Source organism: Antedon mediterranea, chromosome 1 (assembly GCF_964355755.1).
Source record: "Antedon mediterranea chromosome 1, ecAntMedi1.1, whole genome shotgun sequence".
Taxonomy (NCBI): Eukaryota; Metazoa; Echinodermata; class Crinoidea; order Comatulida; family Antedonidae; genus Antedon; species Antedon mediterranea.
In genome coordinates, this window is record NC_092670.1 from 12225634 (window position 1) to 12240142 (window position 14509).

Sequence of the window (14509 nt, forward strand, 5' to 3'; positions counted from 1 at the left end):
GCCAATTAATTTCAGAGATTAAAAAAAGGAATAATTACGGTATCCATCCGATTATACAGTAATTTAACAGTCACGATTTGGACAAAATAGCCAATAATACCTAATAGTGTAGATAAGGTTTTATTGAAACAAAAAACACAAATAATCATGAATTAGGCATGGAGAAAATACCGTAGTACAAGTGCAAGTCGCAATAAAATTGTCAGACGGCAATGTGGACACGCATGTACACAATCCGTACGTAATTTGGCCTATCACGGTCGCTTGTGATTGGGACCGAGCTTTATATCAGCGTTTAGAATAAAGAAACAATAAAGTTATAGGCATTCAGTATGCAGGCAAAACTATTCTTCATAAGTCAATTTTCAGGGAGGATATGCATGGTAGTGCATGTATTGAGAACTGCGATAAAAGACTAAAGCCTGACTGAGGAGGCATACAGTAGGGTAACGTTACATTAATATTGGTTCCCAATTGAACATTACGCACGAATATGACCAATCACGACGAGGTTGGTCATCCGAAAAGTGGCTTATGATTGGTCAATTTACTTGCGTTGCGTTACGTCATTGCGTTGCGTCCAAGTCTTTAATTATCATAGGCTTCCTCAATCGGGGTTTAACTAAGATATTTTTTAGTTCTTAGAAATACAAGATTTTACCTGCTTCATACGAGCAATTATTCGAATCACTTCGATAATAGTTAAATCGATTCTTAATGCAACGCACACACAGGTTCAAGTATGTCCGGAACTTAATAGAAATTACAAAATGCTTTCAATAATGTTATTGCTTCGATAAAAATGTACAGTAAAATGTTTAATATGTGTGTCACCGAAAATGTTTCGCAGCGTCGAATATATTCCAGGGAATATTTTATAAATACTGTATGTATACATTTAATGAGTACAGGGAGCAACACAGAATAATTTATTGAGATGAATTTCGAATGTTGATGTTTTATTCCCAGGGCAATTTTTTTTGTGAAAATTGCTAAATGAAATAAAAGAAATGTGTTCATATTATATATGTGTGTAGTTAGTATGCACTTTGTTAGATATAGCAGAGACAGCATTATCCAAATTAATAGTGTAATTTAGTATTGTTAACAATAGCCAAAGTATTAGAAGACAACAGAAGAAGTAACATAAGTAACTACATAATAATAGTAACGAAATAGTCATACGAAACAGAAAAGAAAGATTGCAGTAAAAAGAAGGAAACGGTGGCAGTGCCAATAACGACAGACATCGGCTTTGTGGCGAGACGAAGGTACAGAAAGTAGATAGAAAAAAACCAGAAGAAATGGTTGTAGCACGGCAGAAACTAAGAGTAAACAAACAGCAAACAAAAAGCAATAAACATAAACGGTTGTGTAAAAGGTAAAATAAAAAAATAAATACAGTAAAATAAAAATATAAAAAGAGTAATCAAGAGAAAGAAGATCAAGAATTGTGATAAAGATTCGTCTTCTGGTTTTGACGTACAGCCAAAAATTTGTAAACAAATTATACTAAACAAAAATAGTCCAGAATTGGTTGTCCGGATTGTTCCAGAGTCGTTCGTGACCACATATCTAATATGTTGTTTAAATTTGGTAAAGATTCTTATTTTAGTTTTGAAGTTATCATGGAAAAAGGCCAACACACCAACACACAAATATCTTGGACAAAATTATAACCTCCTTGATGATGGAGGTGATAATAATAACAGTCGTAGAAGAAACATTCCCAAACGGTATTTCTAGCTCTATTTTTGTCATATGCCACCAGTCTACTATAGAAGAAGCGAAAAATCGTAGATCAGAAACCAAACCACACTACCACACGGCGGTAATAGAAATAACAGTAGCAGTAGCAGAAGCGACAGTAGCAGAGGCGGCAGTAGCAGAAGCGGCAGTAGCAGAAGCGGCAGTAGCAGACGGGTTAGTAGCAGAAGCGGCAGTAGCAGAAATGTTAGTAGCAGAAGCGACAGTAGCAGAAAAGTTAGTAGCAGAAGCGGCAGTAGCAGAAAAATTAGTAGCAGAAGCGGCAGTAGCAGAAGCGGCAGTAGCAGAAAGGTTAGTAGCAGAAGCGGCAGTAGCAGAAGCGGCAGTAGCAGAAGCGGCAGTAGCAGAAGCGGCAGTAGCAGAAGTGGCAGTAGCAGAAGCGGCAGTAGCAGAAGCGGCAGTAGCAGAAGGGGCAGTAGCGGAAAGGTTAGTAGCAGAAGCGGCAGTAGCAGAAAGGTTAGTAGCAGAAGCGGCAGTAGCAGATAGGTTAGTAGCAGAAGCGGCAGTAGCAGAAAGGTTAGTAGCAGAAGCGGCAGTAGCAGAAAGGTTAGTAGCAGAAGCGGCAGTAGCAGAAATGACAGTAGTAGCATGGAGTACTGTAATTACTCCATGGTAGAAGAAACTCATGTTGCAGACACAGAGTAGTGCAGAAACGAGAGTAAGAGAAACGGTGGTAGAAGACTGAAATGGTACAATTATCAAGCACTAATAAGCAGAGTTCAATATGACAGTTGATGTGATAGAAACTCGATATTAATCTCTAAAATGTCCTAATCAGGGTTCCAATTAGTAGTATAGCAAGAATTATAAAAAATAAATTCAAAACATAAAAAATGTATTTTTTGTAGTTTTAATAAAGTTATTCACTTCCATAGAAAAAAAAATGTTAAATGACAAAAATTCAACCAAAAATCTATTGGCTGGCAGCCAATTTGACCATTTTTGGCTTTAAATTACATTTTTTCATGTAAATATATTTTTTTCTGATCCAATTTTTGGTCAAAGAAGATAACAATTATGTTACATTAAAATGGAATATTCAACACAATTTTTTTTTTCAGGGGGACAATACATCTTTAATTAGAATGTGAACTTTTATCTCCTGAATTAGAAATTGGAATAATTTACATGTGAATGTTGCCTATGTTAATCAACATATAGTATTTTTTTTAACATTAAGTTATGTTGAACTTTCAGATATGACTGGATTCATATAAGTTAGTATTTGGGCTATATATTGAAATTAAGACACCTGAGGAGACAGAATTGAACCACAGATTATTCACATGAGATAAAGTGTTACCTGATTAAGAGACTTTACTGCAAAATGGATTACGATGCATATGATTAGACTTGTTAATATTATTTTATCACACAACGATAACATGTCTGTTGAGCGCGTTCAGTTTATCTTTTATGGCAGACGATAATTACAATTTCTATAAGTTTTTGTTGTTTAAAGATGTATTGTCCCCCAAAAAATGAAAAATAAAGATGAAAAAAATCAAATTTTGAATAGACCGTTTTGTAGTTAACATAAAGTTATTCACTTCCACCGAAAAAAAATCCGAAAAAAATATTGATTTCGCTTATAAAAAAATCAAAATAAGTTAACCATTTTTTCGAACTCATCGGCTCGGAAATTAGGCCGGTAGAGCTAACTCATACATATGCATGATATGTTAATGAGCATCCACACAGCAGAGATCTGATCTAACAATGAACGATGCACGTTGTATGGTACGGGTACAACAACACCACCAGAGATCGACGCGACTCGACTGTGGGTTTCCCTGGGATGGCTGATCGTATAAATATGTAAAGCTGAGCTGTTAATTTGTCGGTATGTAGGCCTAGACGGTTTTTTTAAATATAATAATATATATAACGCAATAATAAAAGGAAGGTAAATTAATTAACTTAGCCTGGGATTTTTTCAGTTCAGGGCTAGGCCTAGAATAATTAATACATGCTGCTGCATATTACTAGGCTAGTAGCAAGCAGACTGTGACAATCGGGTCCATGCAGAAGATGCCCAGCTAGGCCCTATACATTGTACTCTTCATAGACTGGCCTAGGCTATATGCCATCAATCTTAGCTACATTCCGAAAATACAGCCAGCTTGCTGTACCATATATATTTACAGTTGAAGCTTGTTTAACTAATTTTTATGATAAAAATAAAACAAACATTTTTCAGGGAAAATGGTTGCAATACAAGCCTGAAATTGAGAACCTTCCAGCAGCACTGTACAAGTAGACAGAGGGGAAAAGCCAGCTTAGCCATTTTACAACACAAACAAATGTTCTCTGTACTGTAGTAAGTCAAATATTTATTTTCTATTTTTATAAGTTATAACATTATAAGTAATGTGTTTTAATTACCATAGAAAGGTAGTATACTTATTTGACTATGTCAAAGTAAGCAATTTCACTAGCCCAACTTTGCACTAAATATGCATGATCTATTTTTTCCAGATTTTCATACTTTGCTTTTTTTAAAGACGTTGAGCTGATGAAGACTGGAACAGAGGTCACCCAAAGACAACAATGATAGACTCGGTATTGGAATATGATTGGATATTGCAGGAAAAATATTTCTGACTCTCCTGCTGCATTCAGCCAATATGTTCTTGTCCAGCTTGTAAAATATTGTATATTTTTTTTTGTATTATATGTACAGTATATTATTTTGTAAACATAACATTCAATAAATAAAAAAAAACTACTACAACAGTACACAGGATAAATTCTTCAAATTTACTTACACTTCATAATTTTACTGTAAATATTACAGTGCAAAAGGAGTTAATAAAATATATATATACAGTATATCTTATTGAATTCCTGTATTGTTTTTTGTGTCAATTTGTCTACTAATTATCAATGTGTTGATTGTGGCAGTAATTACGACAGCTATAGTCTTCTAAGATCGCTCACATCCATTACAAAGTGTCATTTTAATAGTAAGAAACGTTTCAATAAATTGTGAATGTTGCCACTGTACGATACATTTTATGTTTCTCACTACTTGCTCTTATTGTTCAATCAATCAACCTAAAAAAAAAAGAAATTTGTGTCAAAATATCTGCATAAAATGTTTATTTGCGGAATGTTAATTTGAACCTATTGCATTTGATACAGAAAATATTTTTAAAATATTGCATCAGTAAAACATCCAAAACAATATTTAGATTTTCTTTTTTTTTTAATTTTCACTGCCGAATAGATAGTTGAAATCTTTAAAAATTAAACCAATTCATCATGATTAAAACAAAAATACATCCCTTCTGGTGGTGGTCTACTGTAGCCCTAGCTAGCAGTGTACTGCCTAGGCCTACTACACTCTACTTCTAGAGACAGAAGTAGGCAGCAGTTAGGCTACTCGAGTGCTAGTAGTAGTACTAGGCCTAGTAGTACAGTAGCAGCAAATTCGGGCCTAGGCCTAGCTAGGCCTCTCCTGTTAGCGAAACAAAAACTCACCTAAATGAATAAGATTCAACATCAAAGTTACCAACTGTAATTCTAACTTAGCATTCTGCTAGCTATAGTTTTCGTGTTTTCTTCAAGATTCGTCTCGCATCACTACTCGACTCTCTCGCACGCATGGCATTGCTATCGTTGTTGGCTGTGTTGATTTGGTTGGAAAGCGTCATCATCCACACGATGTATCCATACAATATGAATATTTATGAGCTAACTCAGGTCAAGGGTTAAATTAAACCGGAACACATTTGTCTTCCAGACAAATAGCTTCCGGTTGGTTAATTTTTGCATTAAATTGCGATTTTCCCGTGTAAAAAATTATTTTTTTCAATCCAAATTGAGGTCAAAGTGAATAACTTTTATGTGCAATTAAAATGGCCTATTCAACAAAAATATTGAAAAAAAAATTTTTTTCATGGGGACAATACATCTTTAAACGTTGCATCTAGATTTCATTTCTTGAATTAGCTTAACCAATAAATCAACATACATACATGGGTTTCAAATACTAATCATTTCAAGCTTGAATTGGAAAAAAAAACCTTTGCCAAAATCAGAATACAAAAGCATGTAATATAAAGGAGCACTAGATTGGAATTATCTTCTATTCTATTCATATTCAAGGTTTTATTCAATAAAACGAAAATTTACATTGTAGCCAAAGGCTAAATTGTGTAAGATTTTACAAAATATTCCACATATAAAAAAGTTATCACATAAAAAGAACATCTTATATTAAAATGGAATTGGATTTTAAGTACATAATATGAAAATGAGAAAAACATTGAAAAATCAAAAAAATTGTTACGAATCATGGCCTAATAAAATATCTGTATTAAAACTTAAGTATTACTTGTTTATTATTTCACATTGGTTGATGACGGCAACTTTGGCTAAATGTAATTATTCTTTATTATTCAACAGGTTACTTAGGTATGGTTCTAATACCAAACTTCTTACTTCAACTCTCTACTCTTTAAACATATTGGAATAAAGAATAAAACAAGAAATAAACACATTTTGGTATTTTGGTTTTGGTGTTAGGGAAGAACAGTCATGTGCTATTCTTAAATAAAGTTCAACTTGAACTTGAATATAATTAAATTGTGCTCTTATGTCAAATAATCGGTGGTTTAACAAAAAGGTTACTTTTCACTAATTGATTATGTTCACTATTAATGCACTTAAAACGTTACGATGTAATTAAATGTTATTTTATTATTTGTGGTGTTAGAACATAATTTACAACTTTAATCATAAAGTGACTAAATGTTAGAAAACATAGTGACATTAACAGTCCAGACTAGGCTGCATGTCGTTATCTATTAAATACAGTATAACATTCACGAGTAAATTAAAGATTTAGATGAAAATATATATTACGATCTAAGCATACGTATTATTACAGATACATTAGTACTTAAATGCATTGGTATTCCTAACATGAACGTGACGAGAGAGCATCAACGTTGATCAACATCGGAGTACTAGGGGGTAAATGGCGGCATTATTACATCGTTAAACACAAATAGCCTAAAATGATGCGGTAGTTGGTGAATGTTATCACAAACTTGATACAATCGTGATTTTAGTTTACCGTTTCATGTCATTATTTTTAATTTTTACCTGAGTAAATTCTACACGTAACTATAGTATAGAAAATACTGGTAGACACAAAGTTAACACACATAAACAGACGCAACGTCATTATCGGTATTTAAACGCGCGCGTACAAAAAGACGTAACATATCAGTATTTGAATACGTACGTACGTAACATTATTATCAAAGCGTGGTTCCCACTAGAACGCTACGCAGTGACGTATTAACGCAAAGTGATGTATTGCGTAATCACAAGTGGGAACCGACGACGCAACAGTGTTGCAAACATCGCAGATTTGATTTCACGCAGGCGGGAGCAAGCACAATGTTTGAAAGGGCATTTTCTTACATTGCGTGGGTTGCGTTACGTTGCGTCGCTAGTGGGAACCAAGCTTTTAGCGTGGTTCCCACTAGAACGCAACGCATCGACGCAAAGTGCTGTATTGCGTAATCACAAGTGGGAAACGACGACGCAATAGTGCTGCAAAATTGCGTCGCTAGTGGGAACCAAGCATAGAGCGTGGTTCCCACTTGCGACGCAACGTAACGCAACCTACGCAACATAAGCAAATGCCCTTCCAATAATTGTGTTTGCCCCTGCCAGACGTAACGTTATTATCAGTATTTGAATGCGCGCGTAGAAGAGATGTAAGATTATTATCATTATTGAAAACGCGCGTAAAAATGACATTAATATTTGAACGCATACAAACATAACGTTATTATTAGTATGTGTGCATTATTACCAATATTTAAACGCGCGCAAATAGGTAACGTTAGTATCAACACCAGTATTCGAACGCGCACGTCTGAGTCGTGCTGTTTCACTCACTGATAATAATTATAACATAATACTAATCATTAAGGACAAATCATCAGAAGCCTAACAACATGTTCACACATCATATCTTTGCGTATTAAATCAAAGCATGCCATTTATATATTACAAATCTTACCAAACCGTACCATACGTCATCGGAAAATCATCGGTTTCCAAGCACGATGTTTTGCAAAAACTTTTACCTTTCTAAGATAAACCTATTTATCCATTGATGTTATAAATCGAATTACTGTAGATTAAAAAGGATTCTTAACAACAGAAGCAAAGCTAATTATAGAACACGAGGTTGTCAAATATGTGATGTTTGTTTCGATGATAAATGCCGCTATAAAATGTTCATATCGAAACAACATGCATTATTGATTTTAACAGGCGGGCCATCGTTGATCGTACGAGAAGCGAGCACATTTATGTAGAAAGTTTACTTAATAATGCAATGATGATCTGAATATAGTACGACAAATCTGAAATATAAGCTTTATAATCTAAGCAAGTAGACATTAGACGCTGTTTAAGAACGAACCACTCTTGGCAGATCCACGTTGATTGACTGATTGATTGTGTTAAAAACATCTTCATAGCTTCAAGTGTCTAAATGCACTACCCTTTAATCTTTTTTAAACTTTTTAAGTGTCATCTCTTAGTACTTTTAATCCGCAACAGCCATTAATTCGGCCTCAATATCATATCAATCAATATTTATATGTTTTTCTATATACTATTTATACATTAAGACGGGTAATAGTAAGCGACGTGACTTGTAAAATTGAGTGCTTTTTGGAAAGAGTTTTAAAACATGAACAGAACTGATATATGACCTCAATTTTTCAGAAGGTGATACGAGAGACTTATTATTTTGTTAAAAGTCGAATCTTTCAGTGACATTTTGATATTGGCATTACGGATTTACTGTTAATACAGACGATATGTGGTGGTTAAGCGTGGTTTCCACTAGAACGTAACGCAGCGACGTATCGACGCAAAGTGACGTAACGCAACGCAAGTGAATTGACCAATCACAAGCGATGGCTTATTCGCTTGTGATTGCTAACTGTCTATAACTTCGCTTGTCATTGGTTAAAACGCTTGCGTTGCGTTTACGTCCTTGGGTTACGTTCTAGTGGGAACCAAGCTTTAATTGCATCTGGGAACATTTCAGTTTTTGTTTAAATCGCTATTGTTGTCCAATGGAGGGGAAGCGTGCATAATAATTATTAATATTGTTTTCATGTTTTACAACAACGGGATTACAACGTATCACATTTCATTCGACTATATTACGTAATCATTTTAAATTGCAGCGCCCTCTATACTATTTATATGTATGTATCAACAGATGCCTAATAATTTATTTCTAGTGAAATCGATATATTGATGACGTCACAAATGTTATTTTTATCCATATCTGAGCGCCAAATATATTCGAATGTTTTTAAGTTAAGAGGCGAGGTAAAGCTTAATTACATTTTCTAAAGGCAAACTAGCCATCACGATTAATAATATAACTGTTAAAACGTGAACTCAATGCTAATACAAATTTTAAACAAATTACCTTATATTTCATGAAAAAAATCCAATTTAGCGATTTTGAAGAAAAATCTTGTCCTCGAGGTACAACATATATTGATAGACGAGAATTCTGTAAAAAGGGAAATAGGCTCAGAGTAAGCTTGGTTAAGTCTAATTAATGAACGGATGGTTCCAGAGATGGATTCAAATTCTAAATTTGTGATGCAAAGATTGAAGTTGACGCATGCGTACTAAAGCGGTTTTAACACACACGTCGTCACAACATAGTATCTGGTATGGTTTCAGATACAGGCCTATTAATGAATGCTGCTATGTGCTAGTACGAGAGGAGAAAATGTGCTTTATAGCGTTAAAATGTTTTGAGTGGAAAATTCGAACGTAACGCAAGGACGTAAACGCAACGCAAGCGTTACCAATGACAAGCGAAGTTATAGACAGTTAACAATCACAAGCGAATAAGCCATCGCTTGTGATTGGTCAATTCACTTGCGTTGCGTTACGTCCTTGTGTTGCGTCGCTAGTGGGAACCACGCTTAAAACTTGGTTCCCACTTGCGACGCAACGTAACGCAATCTACCCAACGTAAGAAAATGCCCTTCCAATTGCCCCTGCCTGCGTGAAATCAAACCTGCGATTTTTGCAGCACTGTTGCGTTGCGTCGTCGGTTCCCACTTGTGACTTCATCACTAGCGACGCAACATAACGCAACCTACGCAACGTAAGAAAATGCCCTTCCGATAATTGTGTTTGCCCCCGCGTGAAATCAAACCTGCGATGTTTGCATCATTATTGCGTCGTCGGTTCCCACTTGCGCAATACAGCACTTTGCGTTAATACGTCGTTGCGTTACGTCCTAGTGGGAACCACGCTTTACTATTATATGTATACTTAAGAACTCCACGTTAATAAAGCGTGGTTCCCACTAGAACGTAACGTAACGCAGCGACGCAAAGTTGTGTATTGCGTAATCACAAGTGGGAACCGATGACGCAATAGTGCTGTAAACATCGCGGGTTTGATTACACGCAGGCGGGGGCAAACACAATTATTGTAAGGGCATTTTCTAACGTTGCGTAGGTTGCGTTACGTTGCTTCGCTAGTGGAAACCACGCTTTAGGCTATATACACACCCATGTACGTATAACGATGGTCATTCGTATAATATAAAAACGTTTATTTTTATCCGAAATTTCCAGCATGTTTTATTCTGTGGAAAAGTGTATTATCAAATACATCACACGCGACAGTCATATTGTTTTGTTGTCTCAGTATCGTTAAGAGAAAATAACTTAATACTATGAACTTTTGATTTGTTTTAGTATCAATTATTTCTCAATACCGTTAAGATATGAAGCTTTATTGAAAATCTCATATTGGCTTTGAAATTCCAAAATAGCTCTCTAGATATTGTTTGTCAGGAGAGATGCCTTAATGGTCCTCGTTGTCATCTCTTCCGATGATGCAAAACTAAAAATAGGCCTAGGCACAATTAACATTTCTTAATAGCTTATTTTAAATTGATTTTTACATAAAGGTATGCGAAAACGACAAGTAGACGGCATGATACTCAATGTAATACAAACAGTGGAAAACATTAGATGAAACCAATATGTGAAATTAGCAAAGATCAAGTACCGTCATGCAATCTGCCTGACGGTTTTAGCGTTACAGTTTCAGGTTCTATTTCGCCATTATTAACAATGAAGTAGCATCTCCTTAACAGAAGTACAAAACACAGAATAAGGCCTACAAAGAATGTTCGCTAACAAGTCAATACATAAAACGTTATTTATCTTCTTATATCTTCTCAACGCATGTTATTATTATTATTATTATTATTTTATTTATATATAGCGCTTTTCTAAATTAGTATAAAATAATCAAAGCGCTTTACATCAGCACACCCAACAATGAGTCACTTCTTAGGATATAGATGTGTTTTGAGGGCTTTTTTAAATTTTAAAACCGTGGTTTGTTCCCGGATCACAGACGGGAGTTCGTTCCACATCACCGGTCCAAATTTTGAGAAAGTATTATTTCCAGAGGTCCGCTTTTCGAGACAGTGATCCAATCTAGTGTGATCTATTTCGGACCTCAGGCCTCTCTTAGCACATCTATACACCCGTAAGAGATTGCTCAGATAACAGGGCGCATTATTTATTATTATTTATTTAAGTGTAGGCCTATTCATGCAGATTACCGGTGCATCAACTATATACCTTAACTTACTTTTACTCAAAAGGGGTACTAGTTTGATAAAGTGCAATATTAAAGAGATGTGACCAGTGTATGGATGTAAAGCTATGTCTACATTATCAAACTGTATATGTCAACAAAATGTGATATGCCCATATGGACCTGATGATGTCATATCATTACCATATTTAAAATATCATTGCCGTATTTGGGCACATCACACTTTTTTTATCAAACTATTTTGATAGTGTAGTTTATTACCCATCACGCCATGCGGGCAGAACTACCATAGCTAAAATCCATACCAAATCTACACAAATACTACAGACTTATTATAATAACTGACGAGGATGTGGTTTTTGCTTATTTGAACTCAGAGATAGGTTACCGCGTATGTAATTCCACTTTAAGATTTACAACCCGTGAAATTGTACTGTTAAGGCTAATTTACACAGACAAACGTTAACGGTAAGCGAAAAACCGTGTAGCTTGTCCCACGTGGAAACCGCCCGTCCGCTCCGCGTTGTGTGTAAATGGTCATAGGAAATAACACGGATTCGATATTTTTTTTTACAGTTACCGCTCGTCTGTGTAAAGTGGCCTTACGTCGCCATGGACGACATACGTGTGGTGGCCGTCCGTCTATAATTGTCGTAGAGTATAGGCCTAGTCCAACTGACAACCATTGCACGCTTGTCATAATCAGTAGTGCAATTTCATCACATTGTATGCGCGTACTTCTATAACATCTGAGTTACTGTTTTATTAATAAATGTCTACTGGTCTCTTCAATTGTCTTTTTTTGACAGGAGCCAATTTCCGTAGTGTAGACCGGAAATCTAACAAGATGGACTTAATGGAGTAATGTTCTCTGAAATGTCAGTTCTATTTGTCAATGAATCATGGAATAGATTCATGTAATAAACAAGAAATATTTCTTACAAAAAACGTTGCTCGCTTATTGAAAAATATGTTTTATTTCAAATGTTTTTGAATGTGTCATTTTATTGTCACATAATAGTTATTTTACCTGAAAAAATGTAATTTAAAGCAACAAATACTTAAATTGTCTGTCAGATAATGGTTTTTGGGGTTCTTTTCTCTTTTTATATGTGAATAAATATTATTTTTTTGTGACAGAAGTGAATACTCAATTTCTGTCACTTTAGTTAATTTTATTGCTAAGGCCAAGTCTGGGGGTCACTTCATCACTCTAGATATTTCAAGTGTGAAGTATCCTATTACAAACACAAACTTTAATGGCCTGTTTCGATAATAATTCAATGAATATCTGACAGTGAATATACCAGAAATGCTTTGGGATTTGTAATTTTAGCACGACATGTCCTAATAGACTCTTTTCCCAGACGTTTTTTGGGTCTACTGTAGCAGGTGGAATCTATAAATTATAGTGGAGTTTCCATTTTCGCAAAACTGTCGTCCTTAGAACTATAACTGCTGCTTGCTTTAGCTTCTGGTTGAGTAGTCCTAATGGGACGTAGCGGGCTAGAGCAGCAGCGTGAAAAACATGTTAAAGTCTCCATTTTTTATCTCTCAATATGTCGGAGACGGAATCTGAGAAGAAATCAGGCGGGGAGGTTTGGGAGCATCCATAATCAAACGCAATTTGTTCCAAATACATAAATATAAATTTTAAACCTTCATGTTGTTACACAATTTATTGATCTTATGATTAATCGGAGCGATAAACTGGCACATTTGAGTCTCGCATATCAATGTTGATAAAGTACAAATATATCAATTAGTGGAAAAAAAGTAACGTTTTGGAATGTAAACATTAATTTTAGTTCGAATTAAGTCAGGTATGAAACGCTAACAGGCAAGGTTCAGATGATGGAGGGCACACTGTTTAATATAATCATTAGGCGTAGATTTAAATTTAGAAGAAATGAAACATAATCTGTGTTCCATATCGGTGGGAAAGTCGACGTCACCAAAATGTTAAACATTGTTTAATTTCGGGCTAATGTATTTTAGTTGTTAAATATGATATACATGAAGATATTAGATTTAATTATTTTGAAATGATGGAAGGAGTACATAGTGGAATTTATCAATTTGTGATCTATATATTCCTATTCAGCGTTCCATAAATAATACTCAGTACCTGAGGGAGTCCGTCCGGCCGATAAGCCGTGCATCGATCTTGTTCACAAGTTAAGCGAAACACTCGTTTCAAATTCATCAAATTCAGGTAATTGGAGTTTTGTAACATATATTTTACACTCAGTTCTTCAACTGCGACGGTGGTGTCCTCCTTTCGAGTTCACTTCCAATAACGGCTTTAGATATCTTACAAAATTACATTACGTGATGTTATGATACGATCACAATAGGTAATTACGCGACTGATTATGTTATAAAACATTGCTCACTCTCATCATGTTTACATTACATAATGCGATAGACCAACACATTGAGAACATATTGATGATGTAGCGATGTTGAAAATGCCTAATAAAACAAGTTTACTGTCAACCACCGCTCTGATTTGTTTTTAAAGATTATTATGTTAAGAAAATAATTTAAAAATATCCTATTATTTTCTCAATAAGGTATATATAGCTAATAATAACAATATGCCTAGCAGAGAATTATTTCAATGAGACTATATTTGTGTAGACACTAATTTAAAAAAAGTTATTCGCGAACTGGTACGGTATGTTCACAATAGGTGGATATACATTAAAGTTACCGTCTAGTAATTTTACTTCAACTTTCTTTTGCCTTCTATTTGTCAATAAAAGATTGTTTTTGCTTTTATTTTGAAATGAAAGTGAATGCAATGGAAAATTCAAATGCTTTAATTTACAAAACTTTTAAATAAAACAAAATGTAGTTTTGAACACTTAATATAGAGTTTTCAATGGCATTATTCTATTATTGAATTACATCATACGCATCCTATGGTTTACATGATACATACTGTTGAGTATTGAAATTTAAAACGCCAAATCAATGTGACGTGAGAGGGATTTACAGGAAATAGAGAAGGTTAAAGCTATTTCTATCATTATTTCTTATAAGAATAATAATGGTAGATAGATATAATTTTGTGATATAAAAT

At 34.7% G+C, this 14509-nt stretch overlaps 1 long non-coding RNA gene across 1 annotated transcript; it reads left to right on the forward strand.

The window, feature by feature from the left end:
• The first annotated feature begins 3519 nt into the window (after positions 1–3519).
• LOC140046628 (uncharacterized) lies at positions 3520–4601 on the forward strand. The gene is made up of 3 exons (XR_011844816.1): positions 3520–3610; positions 3968–4087; positions 4272–4601. It is a non-coding gene; the product is annotated as an uncharacterized lncRNA (long non-coding RNA).
• The last annotated feature ends 9908 nt before the right edge of the window (positions 4602–14509 follow it).